General features: G+C 42.6%; 1 protein-coding gene across 2 annotated transcripts in view; it reads left to right on the top strand.

Annotated features, from left to right (window-relative positions):
• Positions 1 to 22,370, top strand: part of LOC105839724 (frizzled-2) — a 76,398-nt gene that overhangs the window by 408 nt on the left and 53,620 nt on the right. The window contains exon 1 of one of the 2 annotated variants that reach the window (XM_012686225.3): positions 14,801 to 17,471. The exons of the other annotated variant lie outside the window; for it this stretch is intronic. The gene's annotated coding sequence lies outside the window, so the exon portion shown is untranslated. Of the gene's footprint in view, positions 1 to 14,800; positions 17,472 to 22,370 lie in introns of those variants that run through there. 2 annotated transcript variants of the gene reach the window in all.

The raw sequence follows: 22,370 nt of genomic DNA, 5'->3' as shown, positions 1-22,370 counted from the left end.
GATAAAACTTGACAAAATAGAAGTTGAATATCTGGTAATCTCACGATAACTCCAAAACTCTGACAGAACGGAGCGACAACCTTGCAGTGACTTTTTCGTGTATCTCTGACAAAACGCGATAATTATAATAAAGTTTTTTTTTTACGGCAATTATATCGGTTAAAAGATAAGGATAGAGAAGTCAAAGATTATCGTTAGACCTTCGAAAGAAGACCTTTCATCGCGTGACATTTCGATTCTGCTGTTTGACGACGGCATTTTTTAGTTGCCATGCATTAGCGCTAGTTAGCAGTTGAAGAATTCCTTTTCGCGCGTGTAACAATATAAAAAAGACGGCACACATTCAGCCTTGGAAATTGAGTTTGTTTAGCGAGTCTCAGCTGGTTGAGGAAATTCTGATTTAATTAGTAGTGAAAGCGCGTTGCTTCAATCTCGAATTTTGTCATAACAAGGTACGCAAAGAAAACGCGTATATTTTTCTAGCGTATTATCATTACAAGTATTTGTTTAAATTGAATCATTTACGAATGATTTGTGATTATCTTAATCATAAATATGATTCAGCATTTGAGGACATTTGCATTCAATATATACAAAAGGGTATAATTAAATTGGGATTTTAATATTATTGTACATCCAACGTATGTCGACGAAATGGATATTAATGTTTGGTTCAGGATTTCTAATACATTACACCTTACGCTCATTAAACTCGCGCTCGAGCGTATTGTCCACTCGCGGATTGACGCGAACTTTTTCCTTGCATACAATTTTACAAACTGCCGCTACGTCGCCGATTTTATTTTGAACGGCTGCGCATGAGATAGGGAATGTCTTCTTAACCGACGCGGCTTAACGGCGTCATTAATAACAAAGTTCTCGCTGTACATTCAACCACCGTACAATGGCACGCGACAATCTTTCCCGGCAAATCCCGTTATAAATGCGAGGCTGTAAACGCAGCCGTGAACGACGTTAGCCGACAATATCTCCATCGCCGACTGGGTTCTTTTTTTTTCTCCACGGCAATTTCCTTCCGCCTTCTCTCCGTCCGCGATAAGCACCATTATCTTTCGCCAGCGCGCGGATAATCCAAAGGACCATTCCAGTCTTTTAAGGATTGCGTGCGCGTGTTATCAGCAGCGCGGGCGCCGGTGGATGCATTCGCGAAAACCTCGAGCAGCGAGTAATCCTCGAACTTGTTACGTGAATCGCAAGCTCCAAGAGGAGAGAGAGAGAGAGAGATTTCTTTTTCTTTTCGCCTCTCTTTTTCTCGGCTTTGCTCTGTTCCTCTCGCCAAATCCTGTTGTCTCCTCCGAACCGAACCGCGAGCTCTGCCCGCTCATTTATCTCACTCTTTTTAGCACCCTCGTTTCTCGCATTTTCATACGCCCGCTCGTTCGCTCGCTCACTCTCTCGGCGCTAGGTAATACGAGAGCAATTTGAATTGACGTGCCGCGCCACGCTAGAGGAAAGTAATTACAGAGTGACGAACTACACTCGCGCGTGAGAGCAGACCTCTCTCTGCCGGGATTGTACAATACGTACGTGCCGATGTTGTACCCGTAATCTATGCGAAAGGCACACGTGTGCCCGTGTACCTCGCGCATATATTGCAGTTTGCGGTAACGTTGATTAAAATTACTATGCAAATTAGACGGAACCAGGCTAGGCGACGAGAGGCGCGCGCGCGCGCCCGCGAGAAAACCGGAACGGAGAGTAGGAAGTAACGAAAGACCAAGTCCTCTCCTCCTCTCCGGGAGAGCTGGAGCAGAGGAGCTCGGCGGCGGTCGTTAACGTTTTTAGTGGCTTCGTCTACAAATTTCGTCGGCGCGTACGTACGATAAGCGGCCGCTCTTAAACGACGTCGTCGCCGCGGTGCAGATAAAAAGTCGTCTTTTGTCTTCTCCGCGCGCACCGCGCAGTTGTAATTTAATTACGCGAATCTTCCTAAGTATTATTAGATGGACGTTCCCCTTGATAATATTAGATAGTGCAGCACGTCGGTTGTCGGCAGATGTATTATTAATAAATGCAGAGCTGTATTTTATTAGATATTGCATCGCGCGAGGAAAAATAGCTCCTTCCTCACAAAGATATGTTTTTTAAATATTTAATTGAGCGAGATTATTGCACGCACAAAAAAATTACAAATAAAATTGTGCGCTGATTTCTCGCGAATTATCAATTACCTAAAATAGATGCTTATAGGTACAACAACGGAGATAACAATAGACAGTAAACGGTGGAAAAGGTTAACTTTTTATAGCGGCTACGATTAAATCTTGTTCTTGCAGACAGATGCGTTTTTATCTTCTCCAGCTTGACTTTGGTTTCTTCATTCGACTCTTATCCAAGAATGTATGGAATGTTATATATCGATCGGGCGACTCGTCGCGACTGTACCATCGATTTCGTGAAACGAAATGATCCCTCTCCGCCGATTTGAGTGCTCGCGAGAGAGGAATGCACCTTCTCGTTAGATCGAGAGGAAGCATCGCGATTCCCGTAGCGAGCGACGCACGAGGGTAAGCTTCACCCTCGAGGCATGTGCGCGTAGGGCAGGCGAATTGATCGCGTTGGGGTAGAATCATCCATCACCGAGTGACAGTCCCGAGCTACCTACCATATCCCGCCACCCTCCACATCCCCTTTCGTCCTCTCTTGTCCCGTCCTTCTCCTTCGGTAAGAGGAATGGACAGAGGCAGGGTGGTAGTACAGGAAGGGTGAATATAACCGAGGGAGGGTGGCAAACGGTGGCGGCCTCCAGCGACGAGCGACGAAGCAGGCAACCCTCTCGACAATGCTCAGGCTTATCCCACGAGACAACGCGCGTTCCTCCTCTTCGTCTCTCTCGTCTCCGACGATGCCGGGTGTTTCTCCTCCCAATTCAGTGCCACCTACTACTGTCCGCTTTTATTCCTGTCGGCTCCTCCGCAACGAGCTGCTTACCTTAATCGCCGCACTCTGGCCCTTCGCATTCTCCGCGCTGCCTCGTCTCGTGATACTTAATCTAGCGTTTTCGTGAGCTGGCACGACGAAACTGAACGAGTAGCTGCGCTGAGTACCGCTATCAGCACTTTCCACGTTTATTAACGGCTCTCAACCGTCCATTGCTTCTCTGTCCGTTCATTTACATGCATTACCGTATCATTAGCGACCCGTTATAACACGTAGTAACATTTTACACGTTCCAATCCATCGTAAATTAATAACTGTTTCACTGTCACGTGCAACTCCTTATTCCTCAAATATGTTATCAACAGGCCGAGTAAATTTTCTTGATCGCGCTAACAACGACGTGTTGTCGTCCCGCGTGTATCCGTGTAGCGGTAATCACGGTGCACGCTCAGGCGGTTTTTTTTTTTTTTTTTTTTTTGGAGATGCAAATGCAAGGAATTGAAGTGCGGCCAAACGATTTCATCGTGGATTGTATACCACTTGACGCTCGGCGAATGATGAATATTCAGCCGGCTTCCGCGGCGAGCGATATCCCGCGAAAGAACGATAATAACATTATATACTGTATCATCGAGCCCGCGGTGCATTACTCAGCGACGGGTAATCGCATCACCGATTCCGGCTCGACCCCTCCGGCTGCGCCTCCTTGCTTTGCTCCGCCGCAATTTTCTCGATCACGCGACACAAAGGACGGAAATCAATAATCTGGTGAAGTTTCTATTTTTGGCCCCGATCGTTTATTCCTGAATTTCCGATTTCCGTATTCCACTATTCCTCAAATTGTTATTTACAGATGACTTGCTGTCCGTTTGGGAAATCGTCACAAACACGATTCAGATGTATCTTTTTTAATTCTTCTCTCTCAATTTAACTGTTGCATTAGTTACCAGAATTATAGTTATTTAAAAATGTGTTCTTTATTCCACGATTTTCTCGATACAGAAAAAATTTTATGTCCTTCGAATTCTCATAATGGGGACAATGGCCGATCACGCGCCCCTCTCTCTGTATTGACGCTTCGGAAGAAAATGCGGATATTAGATCGTCGGTCCTGCGCTCCTGTAATCTTAAAGCAATATTTGCGCTGTGCGCATTCAGATCCGCCCGGGGGCAACATCATGCGTTTTGCCTCCATCATGGTGCCGCTTACCGTTCGCGAACACCAATAATATTCGCATATGTGGTTAGTGCGTAATTGAACCGTGTACTATATGAAGCACCAGAAAAATATAAGAACAAATCTTCTGAATTTAAAGCCATTCCTTTCTTTAAAAAAACCTACAAAATTATCATTAAATAAACCGCGAAGAATAACAAATATTACAAACGTTTAATAGAAAAAGGATATTTTATAATAACAAGTAAAACGAAAAGGCAAAATATGTCAATCGTAATAAGCGGTGAGCAAATAAATTGTAAACATAATATCAAAGTAAGTAGATTTATTCAAATTTGTACATTTCAGCATATTTTTAAGTCATTTTTCGCACAAAAGAATTTGTTTTCAAAAGTAATTAAATTATACTACATTTTATTTTTTTCAAAACGAAGTACAGATATTTGTTCTAGAAATTTGTTTATGCAGAGACATTTTTAGAAAGGTGTGTTTATGTAGAGACATTTTTAGATATTTTTTTTAAATCACTTTAAATTTAAATGAACTGAATTGTGATGGATCCAACAAGGTACTTTTTTTTTATATCGTACCGTAAAGATCCAAATGATTAATTAGGTCCAATGAAGACCTTTTGAAGGATATTTTGAATCTTGCCGCATGGTAGTACACGTGTAATAATTGATAAGAGCTTACCCGATTATTTTGCGTCAATAGTAGTGCGCCACTAATTATATCCTTGATGCTTGACTGCATGTATAAAGTGAAGAGGAGGTGCAGTTTTAGTACGTTGACAGCGGGCGACACGGGGGCGTTTATCACATGGTGGGCGTGGGTGGCACATGTGCGTTTTACATATGCGTCTCAATTATGCTCCATTCGCTCTCCGATAATAAATTTAGGAACTGCTCGCATGGGAGACAGCAGGGTCATTCGCGTGATATTCGCGACGTTTGATGTGAATCTCATCTGTTCGCAAATTGGGGTACGTTGTGACATTATTTACTTTACGCAATAAATTTTATTTTGATGTATAACTCATACGATCGTACGAGATATTAAATAGAAATATTAAATTGAATATTAAACGTAAAGAGTAAACAAGTTTTCATAAATTGTTTCATTACTCGCAACATTAATAATACTTGCATTCTACATGCATATTAATTTTCCACCTATCATATAATTTTAGTAAACAGAATCCTTTATGTTCTTTTATTACGTAGACTTCATTGTGCAGAGTACGAAAAACAAGAGAGTAGATAAAAATAAGCAACACGCAAAAATATATAATATAAATATGTCTCTGTCTCTCTCTACTACAATACGTTATATCTGCGATATATTTACCTGTTGAAAGACAGTTTTATCGGAAAAATGACGGAAATTTCACAGCTGTTATAAATTTTACAAATATCAACGTTCTGGTTACAAAACTAAACTGTTACACAATATATGTTCCAATTTCCACGGAAACACATAGCCTTTTATAAATTTAGTAGTTTTGTGAAACTGCGATAAGACAAATAGTTCAACGCAACGCAAAAAAAACGTATTTTTCAACTTGGGGTTTAATTTACTTTTATACGACATTATTGTTTTCCATTTTAATTTGATCGATTTAACCAGTTCATCCGATTGAATTCTACGTAATATTGCAACGCCAGCGCGTGCGAGACGACCTGTTCAATCGCCCTATGAGAAGCTCTTTTGAGGTTAACGCTATGCGTGGCATATGCGAGGTGAGAGAGCATTGTGATCTCGTAATGGACCAATATTTGCGATATGTACGCGGGAGGGTTACCGCGGCTTACACTCGCAACCCTTGCGGGTTAACACACCAGTGGAATTTAATGAAATAATTACGAGCCAGACTTCTCTACATAGAAGACGACACGATAACCGATTTTACTCCCCAGAGATGAAAAAATGCAATGCTCTATATTTTTGTAGAGTATAAGAATTTTTTGTAATGATTAAATCATATCAAATATTTTATTTAAAGTCTTTTTTTTTTAATTCTAGATTTTCGATAACTTTATAATTATAAGGATCGTAAATATTTTTTTTACAATCTGCAAAAACTACACAAGCAAATACATTTTAATATTAATTAGATTAATTAAAAATATATATGTATAATATATATCGATAACGTAAGATTGGAATATATCAGGAAAAATGCAGGCGTGTGAAAATGTATGTCTATGCGGCGCGTAATATGGCCATTTTTGTCGGTTATACCGAACCTGTCGACTTATTGAGCATCGTTGCGCGTGGGACGATGGTTCTGTGAGTCGGCTATTCATATGAAGACGTAATTGGGCCGGTTGACAGTTTCCGAGTCACTCATTTGACATGTGACATGATTCAGAAGCGTCGAGTCGTTGTCACATCTTCAATTGGCTCCTCCGTTCGAGCAATCAGCGTCCCGCGATCAACAAGAATCGCATCGTCTCCGTCATCTTCGTCTACCACCGCTTAGTCGCCATAGCTCTTTGTTTGCCACTTCGAAGTCGCCCAATGACGACTGCCCGCTTTCTTTCTGCGATGATACTTGAGCAATTCATCTTGCGACACACACACACACATGTTCAGCATACATGCATACTATCGCTTTCTGATTAAAAGCGTTTGTCAAACTCGCGAAATATTTTAGAGGGAATAAAAGATTCATAGTTTTGTTTTGAATACAAAGTATCTCTGCAAAGTTGAAAAAGACGAATTATTGATGCGTCTAATATTTTTCTTGATTTTCTCTCAGGAACCCAACGAAATCAATTTATCTCTAGATATATTGCAGAATGTTAATATATCATCGCGTTGAACACGGAAACCAATTGTAACTTTCAAAGAGCAAGTATGCTATTGACATCTTTAATGTCAGCCTGGTCCCAGGTAATACAAGAGCGGTTGAAAAATATCGTGCGGCCAGGGAGAAATCGTGGTGGCCGAAAGGCTAATCGCGTCGCATAGATTTCCCATCGATATGTCAATCGTACCGCTGCGGGCGGTGTTCCGAGTGCCGATAACGGTAAAAGTTCGTCCGTAATGTACTTTATTATGCACCTTGGTAGTCGTTACACCTGTCTAACTCGATGGCAAATAGAAACCCTACGCGATAACGAGCGACGGCGACAAGTGTGAGGAACACGAGATTCGCCGGTGTTCGGTTCGGTATGAGCTCCTCGGAATTTGTTTATCAAAGCGTTTAGTCGGAAATGATAATTCCCGGCTGGCATTTAATCGTAATTATACCCGGCGCGCTAATTGTGCGTTATTAGACGCCCGTCAAGTGCCTGGCAAACAATCGCGTGCGGTGTCGAGATCCGCACATCCGGTGTTCTCGTCTCACCGACCCACGGGGTTGGCCGATCGCTGCTAGAGCAGCACCAGCAGGGCAACGCCAACAAGGTAATCTCTCGCAATTCCCCGTAAACTCGTTACGAATGTAGCAATACGGCCGGACGAATCGGCGACGAAAGCCCAGGAGGTGGGAGAATAGCGAGGGAGGGGAGAAGGGCAAGCGATGCACCGATCGAATCCGAATGATGAAGCGTTCAACGAAATTGCAAACTTCATTTCGCGTTATCAAGCGAAATCGATCCACGACGATGAGGCAGGCGCACGGTTGAGCACCTCTACGTGGTTGGCAACAAATCAGCATGACAAAGAGTATAGGGAAGGAGGAGGTGGTACTCGAACGCGTTCGGCTCGGTATACGCTGCCAGTTGAAGACCGAAGGGGTGTGCGGCCAGTGAAATCTGTCACCCGGATGTCAATCAATATTTCGTGGGGTTCGTACGCGCGCCCCCCCTCAACCAACCTTCTGTTCAGCCTCTCTTATCGTCCCCCGCCCCTCTTTCCCCGCTTCTCTATCGTCCCCGCGTGCTCGTCTATCTACCTCTCTCCTTTTCTCTCTCGCGTGCGTGGCGATCGCGTCATGCGTGCGCGTCAACTGGCTAGGTGGAATCTGCAGGACCCGCGTACGCGATCACCACCGACATCCGACCGACGGCAAATCCCCTCTCTCTCTCTCTCTCTCTCTCTCTCTCTGGAAGCGATTAATTTTCTAGTGGAAATTAATCAAGAGGAAAAAATACGTGCCGGGCGTGCGCGGACGGAACAATACAGTGATCTGATGGTAGATGGGAATGTAACAGCCGGTCGTAATCGTCCGGTCGTAGTCGCCCCCACGACATATAATGCCTAAGCGAAGCACTCTGTCCATTAATAAATCATAACAGGTTCTTCCGATTGCGTCGCGTTAATACGCCAGACGGGCAACTTCTGTTGTTGCCTCGTGACGTTCTAATTTCGCCGACGGGGCCGATAAAGGATTCTCATTATCCTTCAAGTCTAGCCGTTAATTCACTGTAAACGTTCATCATCGATTTTTCCTTGCGCAAAATGTATCACGCGAAAAAAGTGCACGGATATGATCTGTTCAAACTAATCGCGTGATCTTTCCGTACTGGTAGCATTTTCATATCCGCGCCAATAGCCTCGTCGCTTGTCGATATTCAGAATAGCTGCCCGTCCACGATAGGCGTAATTAAGCCGACTTTAAGGGAGCTAGAACGGAAAGAGCCCTCGATGTCGAAGCGAGAGGCCGGGCTATATGTAGGATGAAAAAGAGGGACGGGATTCATGATTTTCCCGTTATACGACCAGACGCACTTCACATTCGATTCCGCGTCGACGCCGACGCCAACGAACGTCGACATTCCCCATCATCATCGTCGAGCTAGCCGACCGGGCTCTCGTAGTTATCTGCGCGCCGCGGAATATTACGAAAATCGGGGGGGGAGGGAGAGGGTGCGCGCACCGTGGGTGCATGTTACCGTGCGCGTCCCTCAAAATAGAGTTACGAAACTGTAACTACGTTTCGATGCATTAATGCGACATAGGGCCTGGGGTTGGACCCCGGGAACTTTGTTGGAATTCATGGCGGCGTGGCGCGGCCGCTCGCTGTAACGAATCGATCGCGGTTACGTCGCTTTTCGGTTGCGCCAAGAGGGAAAGCCGTTTACGGCGGCCTGATCGCTTCGCTCGCTCGGGGGTGTAACCTCGTCATAATCGTCGAACAAGGAGTAGATTGAGAGACGTGACGGCACAGTGGAACGGACTTAGAATTACGTTGACACCGAGCCATTTACAAGAACGTGTCTCGCATCAGAAATTATCACCTCCGACAGGAATAGCAAAATAGAATAATAGTAAGATTAACATAACGTGATATAATAGGACATGTAATATGGTTTAAAAATAGTGTACGCGTATTATGACAATGTACAATGTAAAAATGCACATAAGAACCGGTGAGTTTTAAATATATTCTTTACATATTTCAATATCGTATCAGTCCTGGACAAGCAACAGAAGATAGATAATCCGCAAGGTACATAATCGATTGTTATTTCTCAAACAGTTTTCACACATCGTTGTTGATCTTACTCGCCGTATGCTTGATCTTTTACTTATTATTAGCTATATTTTGTTTCGCACCAAGTTTAGTCGGCGTTCGACTCCTAAGAGGATTATTACGTAACGGTGTTCGGCGATTAGTATGGGTCGTAGAAATACAATTCATCTTGCGTATTTTTAAACGTAAACAGAAGTTTCAGTTCTTCCAGTGATTAAATATTTTATGATTATGATTCCATAAGATAAATGGCAATAATAAAATTTAGTAGCGCGAATGGGACACGTGTCGTAGACTTATTTTCAGGACGTTGCAGAATGTAGAAAGTTGCATGCACATTTCGTGAATTCTGATTGCACGGGAGACAACAATGCGGGTCATTCCGAAAGAGGACCGCGAGCTATGCGTACAAAACCAAAACTGATTTCGGAACTGATCTCTAGAAATTCGAATGGCGTTCGGATTATCCGCGCTTGGTTTCTACACGGATGCATCAAATTCCCGCTCTGTGAGACCCCGGTTGAGCTTTCATCGCAATCCGCTGGCGTCACAGAATGTCTTGCATCGCGGCGCGTCGACGATGGCAAACGATGAACGGTACTTTAAGGGCGCGGAGTACTACACTCAGCAAGCGCCTCACAAGCGCCGAGCTTTGCCACTGGCGTGTATTACGCTCGAGAATATTATTTTTTCACGTTCCAAATTCCTCTCCTCTCCTCCCGCATGAAGTATCTGTGAATTTCGCGGAAAATCGCAAATTTACTCGGGTGGAAAAGCATTATTGAAACCATGAATAATTATTAATATTTGTTTTGTGTTACACTAATAATGCAATAATTAATATGCGTACAGTATATTATTATTAAGGATTGCAAAATCAGATTTGTCATGTAGGAATCCAATGTATCGCGCTGAAACACATAGGTTTAATTTCCAATAATATTCATGAAGCGCCAACTCTTCTACACATGGAAAGTTTATTCATCGATGAAATACATCCAGAACAGTGCAGCATTCGTCTGTTATTATTGTTCGCCGTCATCGACAACACGTGACTGTGTTGGCGGAGAGCAGAAGCGGAGGTTGGGCACAGGAAATTCTTTCTTTTCGAGATATTTCCTTGGTGCAGCAACCCTCGCGGCGGCACGGGGGCCACAGTCGAGCCACTTTGATCGCCACTAAAACATTTTCTCTACCCCTCTTCTATGAGCCGTCGACCCCTTCCGTACCTTGCCTTGCCGGCACCGATAGTAGAATTGCTGGCGCTATTTATACGTCGCGACGGCGACGGCGGATGGTCGCATTGCCCGCTACCAACTAATTACAGCGCGGATCAAAGAATTCATCGACGTCACTCCACGTCGCGTCGCGTCGTGTCGTATCGTGCACGAGAAAAGCATAGAAATGGAACCGAGGGAGCCGTACGTACCGAGCCCTTACATACCGCGTAAAACCCAGAGCAAGCGCCTATATAGACACGCTTTTGCTCGCACCAAAGAAACACGTCGCCATACGAGTGTTCTATTACACTCGCCCGCTAACTCAACGACGCCTACAAAAAGCTCAGATAAATTCGTTCCCATGCGGTTTCCCACGCGGGTGTTGTTTCCAGAGCTAAATGCTAGATTTGCGGAACGAAATTACATGGACCTGTCAATCGAAAAAAAAATTGTAGTACACTGACAGAAAAGAATGCTTGACTCAAATAAATATTCATTCGAATAGTACCAATAACATATTTTATGGAAAATTAATAATACTTATTTAAAACGAGTAATACTATAATTTCTATAATTTAGAAAATATTTCTCATTTGAAATAAATATTATTCATTTTCTATAAAATATGTTATTGGTACTATTCGAATAAATATTTATTTGAGTTAAGTATTTTTTTCTATTAGTGTACGAACGAATCTTAGAACAGTTATGATCATCAAGTTTCATGATATTTCCGAACGCTCATCGTGGCGTTATCTACAGTTGTTTCTACTCGGTCGAGTCTTTTTTTTTACCTATCTACACTTGTCTTCCAGACGGAAAGTTATGAGAAAACGACATCGTTGAGTCTCTTTAACGCTTGACAAGTCTATAAAAACCTCGAGAGAATATCTTCTCCCCTTCGAACAGACTCAACTTTGATTCGTTTCAGTTATCATTACTTGTCGACCTATTTTTCATCTTAATGTTTTACTTTTTAATTCCCTCCCTGCTCTTCTTCTTCCTTTTTGAGATAAAACGAATTTATATGTAAGAATAAATAAAGTCGGAACTCTTTTCTTTGTCGTGAATAGCTCTGTTCGGTGTTGCAACGCGATTTACAACGCGAAAATCACCGTCGCAACTCATCAACACGATCTTTTCCTCACAAGAAATCCACCAGGCAAATATAACGAGTGAAAACGATGCGGATAAAGAGGGAAAAGAGGCGAAGCTTTAGCGAAAGTTGGAGCGTCCCGACGCATCAAAGCAAGGATGCTCCTTCTGTCGGAAAATTAGGCCGCGTTACGTCTTTGAGGATTCTTTCCCTATCCGTCGACTATCAGCCGCTTCGACTACTTTGTTTCGATGTTAACGAAGACATTTCGCATTGATAAAAAAAAAAACAAAATTATTTTTGCGCGTTCGTCGATGCGAGACTTGCACGCGATGTCTTTGAGGATCGGGTGTCTTCTCGTGATGGCCTCGATGAGATCGAGAAACCTTCTCCCTCTTACCATCGCAATACGCGCTTGAGAATTACGAATTCATGGAAAAACAAGCGCACTCATTAAGATCCCATCGTGATTTTTTTTCTCTTTTGTCTCTGCGTACACGAGCGAATGTACTTTAGCCCGCGCACTCGACTATCATTCGTCAACGACAAAGACTTTTCGGCCGAGCGATTGTTGTTTCTCATTTTACTCATCCATCTGTATGAAAATTATGTACGCGATGAGTAGATGGAAAAGGACAAGGAGGAAAAAAAGATAGAGTGGGTTTCATTCAGCATACACGCACAAGGGTTGTCATCAAGTAAATGAAGAGTGCAAGACCAAATTCGTGATAGGATTCGAAAAAGGAGAAAACCATGGACGAGGGTAACGTTGAGAGAAGGAATGAGGAAAGGGCTTTCTTTCGCTTTTTGACCGACCGTTCTCTATGATGTCACAAAGTATAATACGAATTAATTACCTCGTCGTCAAAGCTACACTCGACTGCCACTAGGGGAATAATAAGTGGATACTTTCGTGAACTTTTCTGCATACGCGCCATCGAAAATAAACTCGCCTTCTAACGTAAGAAGACAAAGAGACGGAAAAAAATCAAAAATGAAAGCGAGAAATCTAGGGCAAGGAGAAAAAGACAAAAAGCAAAAGAACATTCAACAGTGGATGATTATTAAGAACGGGAAAATCCACCACGGAACGATAAAAATTATCGAAAAGGCATGAACGAGAAGAGCTTTCTTTCAGCTGATTAGATCCGCGAGGATGATGAATGGTAAAAGTTCTGATTTCTGCCAAAGATCCGGGTTCAAATCCTCCCAGAACAAGATTTTTCAAAATTAATTACTTCTCGGAAGGCAATGACAAATCGAGAGCACCTTTACCAAGGTAGTCACCATGGAGCAAGCATCAAATAGAGATTACGATCTTCAGTTATGACGAATCGACTTGAGAAAGAGAGAGAGAGAGAGAGAGAGAAAACCTGCAATACAAAAGAAACTAAAGACGAGTGAGAATGAGAAATAGGGGTGCGTGCATATTGTCATCTCAAAGCTTCGTCGCCCCTCGACTCTTTTATTTAGCGTGTAATGCTGCGTGTATAAAGAAAATCAAAGTAGGTACCATCATCCGGCTACGATGATCATCAAATGCAACTCTCCAAGAAAAAAACAGTGTAATTAGCCTCTTCAGCGTTTCATTCTCATTTGGATCCCGAGATTTGTCGGAAGCACGTTCGGCGACATTATCGTTGTATCTCTTGTACTCGAAGGAAGAGCAGAAGAACTTGTTCAGGTAGGCGGAAAAAGTGAAGGAGAACGAATGTGAGTGCGCACGTGAGTACCAGAGAGTGCCAGGATCTCCCTTACGTTGTTATCGGGATTGCCGTTCTTTCTAGTTGCGAGCGCAATGCATACGAACCTCAGGAGAGTCGGCGGGGCCGCGCGGCGGGAAACTTCAAAGCCACCGAAACGATTGTTCGGCAACGCTCCCGTGCGTGTGAGCCTCGAGAGGCAGGCGAAGGGACGCAAGCACTTGCGAACGCGCGCGCCCATCCCTTTGATTACCTTCGAGCTACTCATACCCATGCTCCTTTACTCTCTTTCTTCGTAATTCTCTCTCTCTTTCTCTCTCGGCAGAAGAGACGAAAAGCCGATAAAGAAGGGCTGAAACACGCCAGAAAGACGCGACGCGCATCGTGTTCCTTGTGCGTGAAGCGCGAACGAACGGAAAGAAAAAAAAAAGTCTGCATGATGAAGGAGCGCGCGTTAAAGGCAAAGGGTGGCGCGCGCGCGACCTCCTCACCAGGACGGAGCGAGTTCATTGATTTTACGAGCATTCGCCTGACCTCACCTCCGGTCGAGAAAGAGACGTCGGTAATTAATGCTCCATCGAATCTCATCTTCTTCGTTCATTCCTCTTGAACGATGAAAAAAATTCAAATTACCACCAGCTCGCTGTGAATATTTTCTTCGCACTGCATACTTCATTTACATTAACTCTCCGATGCAACAAACTTAAAATTTGTGTTTTGTAAGAAGGAGACATAAATGATTATTTACACGTATTATTATTATTATTATAGGAGTATTATTATTTATACAAAGTAGTCCTCGTATCGATCGCCAAGGTATTTGATACTTGGAATGGATTGATGGCAGAATATGTTTCGAACAAAGGTTTATACTTATTTTGAGAGGTACAAATAATTAATTTTTGAAGATCATATAATCATAAGGCTATCGCTATTTTTTTAAAAGGAGTTATATAATTTTTTTACGTATTGACAATTATTTTAAGTATTACATTTGTATATTGCATATTTTTTTGCATATTATAATTTTTTTAATTATTCAGTATATAAGAGTATTGAAATAGAGTTATCGACAATTCAATAGTTTGTGAAATATTTTATACTTTATGTTGATGTACATGCCATAATAAAGTATATATGAAATCTCTCAAACTATTGATAATACTCTACTTTTATATATAGAATAATTAAAGGAATTATATTGTACATAAAAATATATAATTTTATTTAAAATATTAGCAACTTTTTTATAGAATTTTTAAAGTTTATTTTTACCATTATTTATCAGATTTATTATCACCAAAAACACTAATTAATTTTTAATCGAAACATTTTAACATCAATCAATTGAAAGTATTTAAAAAATTGCGGCAACCGATACAAAGATCATTCTGTATATTATTTACTTATACAAATCTTTGTAAATATCCGTTAAGTTAAACTTTCAAAAACTTAGTATATCTTTAAAAACCTACCTGAAGCCCTTATTTCTAAAGACCTACCTGATAGTAACGTTGCGACTTGATGGATTAATCCTTCATCCATCATCTATTATAATCGCGCGTTCTTGTGGAAAAACACCAATAGTTTGGGTTATTGAAATAATCCAATTTAGGTAAACTTGTGGTATGTGTCTGTTCATCTTTTGCTACCTGCCAAGCCGGTTTTAGCAAGTCAACTATTTGTTGACACCCTGTTACAAGAAAGGCTAAATATCTGCGTGATGATCATAACTTTTACGGTCTCTGTCCTGAGAGGCGCCATTCGGCAACTGCAACGACAAACTACCACTCGAGCACTATCATCAAGAATTATGGACGTCATTAGCATTCGGAGTTGTATCAGACCAAGTTCTCTCGCGTCTTGAGAGATACGGTCCGGTTCCTAGCAATGCGGCGACAAGTTGCGAGTTGATTCTTGATAATCGGTGTTACGACATTCGAACGATCCTGTGAAATAATTGGCAAAGCTGTAACTCAACATAGTTCGCAATTTCTTTATGTAATTTATTCTACTTGACAGCCTCCTTACTTGATGTAATAATTTCGTGATAAGGTCTGATTTTTAAATTTAAGCCCTTGATCCACGATTGGAATTTTCCATCTCTCATTCTGTACTTCGGGATTCCATGAACTGGTTCTCGATTACCAACACGAATAACAGCTACGCTCGAAAGTTATTAATATCTTAATTACGGGCTCTTGTTTTTGCGAGGACGTCTGGTTCATCGGTTCTTTCAGGACAAGAGTCTGTCGCATGACTATTACGGCGATACATACGATTGCATGCAATCTTTATTAAACTCCTCGATCTATCTCCGTCGTTCTTATTGTATAATTTATATATTATAGATTTTATATTCTTAATATGATTAACATAATTATACTAAAAAAATTTTTGAAAGCGTTAGTACCAGTTTATCAAACACGCGTAAAATTGTCAATTTTGTTACAGCCATAATCTTTCTCAACGAGTATTGATCATTATATTCTTAATATTTTTTCTCTTTTTAAAACAATTTTTTTTTACATAAATTAATCTTTTTAGCAATTACATTATTTCTAAAGTTTTATTTAAATCAAACAAGTATTACAGTAAAAGAAAGGGAAAAATCTGATCTGAGCAAGAGGCGGCAAATCAATTTCTGAGCATATTTTCAAATTCTGTATTTTGTATTTTAATTATTATAAAGAAATTATCATATATATATAGAATCATTCCTGGCATAAAAATGTAGGGAAAGTTTTTCTTATCACATTAATATAATTTAATTATAATAATTAGCCGTATAAAATGTCGGATATCGAAATTGTGAAAACTGTCCCAATGAGCTCCAGTCTCCCCTATTGGCAATGCAGGGACATGGCAAGTTTCCGTATAGCGGATGATTGCGGGCGGGCGATATAAATCTGTGATATCTCCCAGGGGATCGCGAATCACGGGCGGAGGGGCACGCACGCGCTCGCGATCGGTGGAAAATTCGCAATTATGAGCGAGCGAGAGGGTGCGACGCGACTCTCCCGCGGGGCAGAACAGCAGCCGGAGAGCGCGACGACGACACGCGGACGCGCGCAGCCGACGCGCGCGAGCAATGGATAAAAGCGAGCGTCGCCGCGCGGCGCGTACATTTATCGCGCGTCTACGAAACCGTCAACCAGAACGACGGCACGAGGGGGAGGAAGACGCGCGCGTCGGTAGCTCCGCAAATCCACTCGTACGTGATCGGCCGGCGCACATTTTCCCGCTTTTAACTGCGATAAATTGCGCCAGGAAATCAGTGCAAACAAGCGTCGTCGAGAGTGCACTTCGCGCCCGGATACAAATTAAAGAGAAAATAAACCGAGCACTCCCCGTGCTCTTTTTTCTCTCTTCCTCGCGGAGGAACGGACTTCGGAGCGGAGATAAGTCCCGTCGCATGGAGAAGCACATCCTCGTCGAAACGGTGTGACGGATTTAAGACTGTTGCGGTAGATGATTCGGAGACGCCGGAAAAGCGCGATTTTCTCTGGAAAGAGAAGAAACGGTTGAGACGAATAGAATGTGACACTCCGGGCCGGACCAGAGGCTTTGCTCGAGAGGAAAATCGCATCGACGCGGACCGTGATGTCTGACGTGAGGATGCCGCTGTCCGCGACCAACCTGGCAGGATAGAGAGCGCGAGAGAGAGGAAAGAGAGTGTGTGTGTGTACGTGTGAAAATAGTCGGAAGAGAGTGAAAACACGAGAAATACATTCGTCCGCACGATTGTTCGGCGCGTGACGTCAATGGACTGGATGGCGAGCCGATAATCGCGGTGCGATAACTGCACGCTACGTCGATACTTTATCAGTCGGGCAGCGCGTAACATACAAGCAGAGAGACAGCACAACGAGGACAGGCATTGCTGGAGAGATTCCAAGGAGCTCGGCCGCCAACGTCGGCACGGCGTAATCTAATCGGGACCGGCTGTCAGGTGAGAACCCGAGAGATAGCGAGATGCGGAGTCCGCGGTGTACTTTATATACCGGTTATAGAGCGTTTATCGAAATTAACCAGTTGCTGCGCGAATCAAATTATCTCGCCTCCGGCGGTTCGTTGGACGATGCCCTTCGGTTGTCGCCTCGACGTCGCAAAACCATCTCGTACCTGAGGAAGACAAATTGTCTCCGCGGCAATTAGGAGCGCAGGAACGTAGATATTTATCGTGACAAAATCGCGTCTCGGTCTCGTTTTGACGTGAACGGAAGATGTCTGTGTCTTATCTTCAACCTGGCATCGCAAAACCAGAAAGTTGACGCGACAGAATCGCGACGCGACCAGTCGAATATTAAAGTACGAAAGACTTTGCCCCGATTTCACCGCATATATTAGCGTTTGTACAGGGAAATATATATATATATATATATATATGCGGTTGTAACATGCAAATATAAATCACACGTAACGTTAATCTATCCATATATCTAATCGCTGTTAATTAAAATGATTAATGAGGAAAGCTCATTAACATGTATGCGGATAGCAATCGGACTCGATCGGATTAGTAAGATTTCAATCTCGATGTTGCACGCCTTCGTGGCTTCATTCACGATTTATTTAAAATCAACGTAGCATGCGAGCCATGCATATTTAATAAGAGCACGCGAAAATTGTTTTCGCACTTCGAATCGCGGTGGCTGAAGGATATCTCGGTTTCTCTCGGTCCATCTTCATCTGCCGTACGTCGCGCGGTATCTGCAATCTCTCGTTGGTTCACCACTCGGGTTTGTTTCCGCGTCCGATCATTCATTAGCTTCGTGTACCGGATGCTGCCGCACTTCTGCCGATCGATCTCATCTTTGCCTAGCAGTACTTCGTGCTCTCGCGGCAAACACGTGATCGTCGTAACTACTTCGAGTAACGAGATCGGATAAGCGCGAGCGGTGAACCCGCTCGCGAGATGAACCCGACGATTTTTCTCGGCGATTTCGTGCGTGAACGCGCGAAGGGAGCGATCCTCGCCGGAAGGGAGGGAAGAGGGCGGCTGGTCGGGGCGTTCCTCGAATTACCGGCGGAATTACCAGGCGGAATTAGCCGCGACGCGGTACATCACAATTAATTCGTAATTAAATCCTTCAAGCGGGAGGGAGGAGGCGTGGTCCCCTTTTTCGCGTGGGCGTACAGGATACTCGAAAGCTACGCGCTCCGTCGAACGAACGAACGAACGAACGAACGAACACGATGATGTCGAGGGGGGAGCCGCGTATCGTCGCGCCGGTGTGACAGCAGGAAATAAAGGGCAAGCCGTGCATTAACGTCGACGGTCAAAGGGTCGCTCGAATATCGACCGAGAGACGGTCGACAGTGTTAAATTGCCATTTGTCGGTCGGGGAAAGTCCCCGCTCGTGCTTCGTATCCGCGCTCACTGTCGTCCGATATATGTCGCTCGTCTTGCGTATTTTGACTTCCCGTCAAAATCCCGTGTAATCCCAACGCTTCTCTCGCGATACCTACGAGTTCCCCCCTTTTTTTTGCATGTCGAGTATTTTCTTTCGTTTCGATTCATTTTTTATTTACCGTCCCGATTCGCTTTCACGCGTCCAAATAACCGCAAATAACAAGATATTTCATTGGAGTGGAAGTCGCGTTAATCGCAAGCGACACGTTTTTATAACGAGATCTGTCTCAACTTTCTTTCTGTATATGCGGGTATCTTATACATTAAGGAAACAGATAAGAATCACTAAATTACATTTGGAAAGAAGGAGAACGAAAAGAAAAAAAATTAGAAGTATAATAAAAGAGACAGATTCGTTATTTATACTTTAACAGATAAATTCATATACAATTTGATACTTTCTGAATGTTTCTATTTTTTTCAACTTTTTTTAAGCTTTTGCTTTATTTCTTAAATATACATTAAACGTATAGATTATAAATTAACTTATTTTAAATTGGCTTTTGGGCTTACTACGTATTTTTATGAAGAATACAATATTGTCACTCGATAAAAATTTATATTTAACATTGTTAAGAAATATGAGTTAATTTTTTTAACGAATTACTGCCAAATCAATACGATTATATGAATTGAATATTGAGTATAGTAAGAAAATGTCACGATAAATACTAAAGTATTAATGGTTTATATTAAATCGCAAATAATAAATATTAAGTGGCAATTTATTTTTGAAAATATTGATTAAAATATGACTTGACGAAGATAAAATTCGGGGAGAGAAAGAGAAGGAGAGAAAGAGAGAGAGAGAGAGAGATACTTAGTCTCGGAGAACTCTCAAAAATATAGATCCCAGATTGTTTACTATAGGATCGTACTCGATGTGCCCGAAGATTACTTTCGCCATCCTGATCGCATTTCTGATCGAGTTTCCGAGCAACGTGGAAAACTCGATACGAATTACCGCCCGGGGGTATAATATCGGCCATCCAAGCCTAGTCGCATCCTCTCCGACGCCAAGTGGAAATCCCGTCTGATCCCTTCTGCCGATTTCGCGTGCGTCACGTTTATCCTCTCTTCAATCCACATCGCGTGGCTTTTATTACGCTATTATTATTATTAAGACACGGGGGATTATTGATAAAAACTCAAAAATTTTACAAATAACTCCGGCAGAATTTCCGTTATCGAGCATCGTAGATTATACGGACTATGGATGTGCTGTCCCCATATGTGGGGCAAAACAGGCACTTAAGCTTATATCGATTGTTTTATATTCACTCAGTATCGAATATTCAATAGATGTTATCGAATCTTTCCCCCAAAAATGTCAATCATCTGTAATGTATCACTCATGATAATAGAAAATTTCCACGACACATTATTTACAGAATCATTGTCCACGAAATTATTAAAACTTTCTCTATCAAACTTTGTTTTACTATCTCATTTTTTATGAAGTGTTTAATCTAGCATCAGCAAACGCGCGATGCATCACGCGCACACTGTGCAAATTACAAGTACGAGTAAATAAAACAATCGATATCTTTTTTTTTTCTAAAATCCCGGTTCTTTATCTCCCGCAGCGGAATGAAAACTTTAAAGCGCCGGCAAATAATGTATATACCTGCACGGCATACAGAGCGCGAGTTTCTACTTCTCATTTAATACATATGCTTTTATAAAGTGTTTATCAAACAAGACGTATACGAGCCTCGTTTCTTTCCTTTTTGCATCTTCTTGCTATTCTCGTGTACGTCATGACCAAGTTTTAAGACAAGTCGTAACTGAGGAGTTGACTAAGAATATCGCAAGTCGTAAAAGTATCGCTTTAAAAGGAAAGAAAAATGCTTTGAATATTTAAATTACATACTTTCGACGTAAAATATTGAAATAGATTTTGTGAGTAGATTTATTATTAATATTTATAATACATTACGTGCGCTTATGGTATAGTATAGCATTTGATACAATCTCAAAATGCTTATCTTACTAGTCATTATTGTGGTGTTGAACTTTTATGTACAAAACGTGTTCTACATCGATAATTTTATACCTTCCGTGACGAAGGACAAAATTAAAATATCATCTAAATAAATGAGGGGTTACAATTACGAAATCCCATCTGGCGCAACATCGGAGCAAATCTGCTGACGTTACGTTATGGCAGCCAGCTTCTCGATCCTAATCTGACCACGCGAACGTAATCGCGCCGGTATAGTTATTCTCCATTTTGCGATCGTCGAAGTGTCGGCAGAACGAGAAGAATGAAGTCGCATTACTGGTGACGCCATTAGCGCTCCGTCAAAGGGGTGAACCGGTGACGCACACACGCCCACAAGTGACAGCTCGCGAGTTACGAGCGTGCTCGTTAAAAAAAAAAACCCCGGTATAATATTACACATATCGCGGAGGTACTTGGAAAAAACGCGGCGCGCCGTGACGCCTTTGTCGCCGGTATAACGAGTCGACGCCGCGACGTCGAGATTTCGGGGGCGAGCGAGCTCGAGAACGTCGGAGAAATCATCGTCACCCAAATTCCCGTATTTTCATGCAAATTCGCAGCTGTTGCAGCCCGTAACTCGCGCTCTCCTTTTTCCGACGCGTTGTTCATCTTTGCCTTCGTGTTCTTAACTTGCGTCGCGTCGCGTCGCACCGCGTCGTCGTCGTCGTCGTCGTCGTCGCCGCCGCCGCGTCTTTTGTCTGCTGTCTGCTGGTCCGTGCGAACAGTTAGGAATTAGTATTCGACGCCGCGTTTCCACGGCCCTTTTTCGTATGCCGCGAGGCAGGTCCGAAGCCGACGAAACATGCGGGAGCAACGGAATTTTTTCTACGACTTTTCCTGCTTTTTTGACGCCGGAGGGAGATACTTTCGTTTGTTGGTACGTACGGTGAGCTGGACGTACTTCGAATGCGAATCGTCGTTTACAACCGGCCGCAGGAACAACGCGCATCTCGGGCTACTTGCACGGACGAAACGTTATACGCCCGAAAGAAAAACATTGACGTGACTATGCTCATAACAATGAGAAGCTGTAGTAAGAAGAATTAAAGGTTAATTTAAATGAGTTTTGTTATATTTGATTAACGATTTTTCTTTCCGGGATTAAAGTACAATTTCTTTAAAATTTTACCTCATTTTATACTTGCGAGTTAACAATGGGGAAGAGGATTCCACAAGGGAACCTTAGAAAGGTTCGATATTAGGCTCCCGCTTATCGAAATGCATTACCGATACCTCGCTCTCTTTTGAGTCTCGAGTATAAAGAACGACACATCGGAATACCAGAGATCCAGTTATCTATCTATATGTCCTCTCTCCATTTTGGCAGGCGAGATCGATCGTCTTGGAGAAATATTGTTATGTTTCGTCGCGCAAGGAGAAGAAGAACGGCGACGGTTCCATCCGTTGGGAAAAGGCTTTCAAATAGATGA

This window comes from Monomorium pharaonis, chromosome 3 (genome assembly GCF_013373865.1).
Source record: "Monomorium pharaonis isolate MP-MQ-018 chromosome 3, ASM1337386v2, whole genome shotgun sequence".
NCBI lineage: Eukaryota > Metazoa > Arthropoda > Insecta > Hymenoptera > Formicidae > Monomorium > Monomorium pharaonis.
The sequence above is the reverse complement of the archived record's forward strand: the minus strand, read 5'-3'. Positions and strand labels throughout refer to the sequence as shown.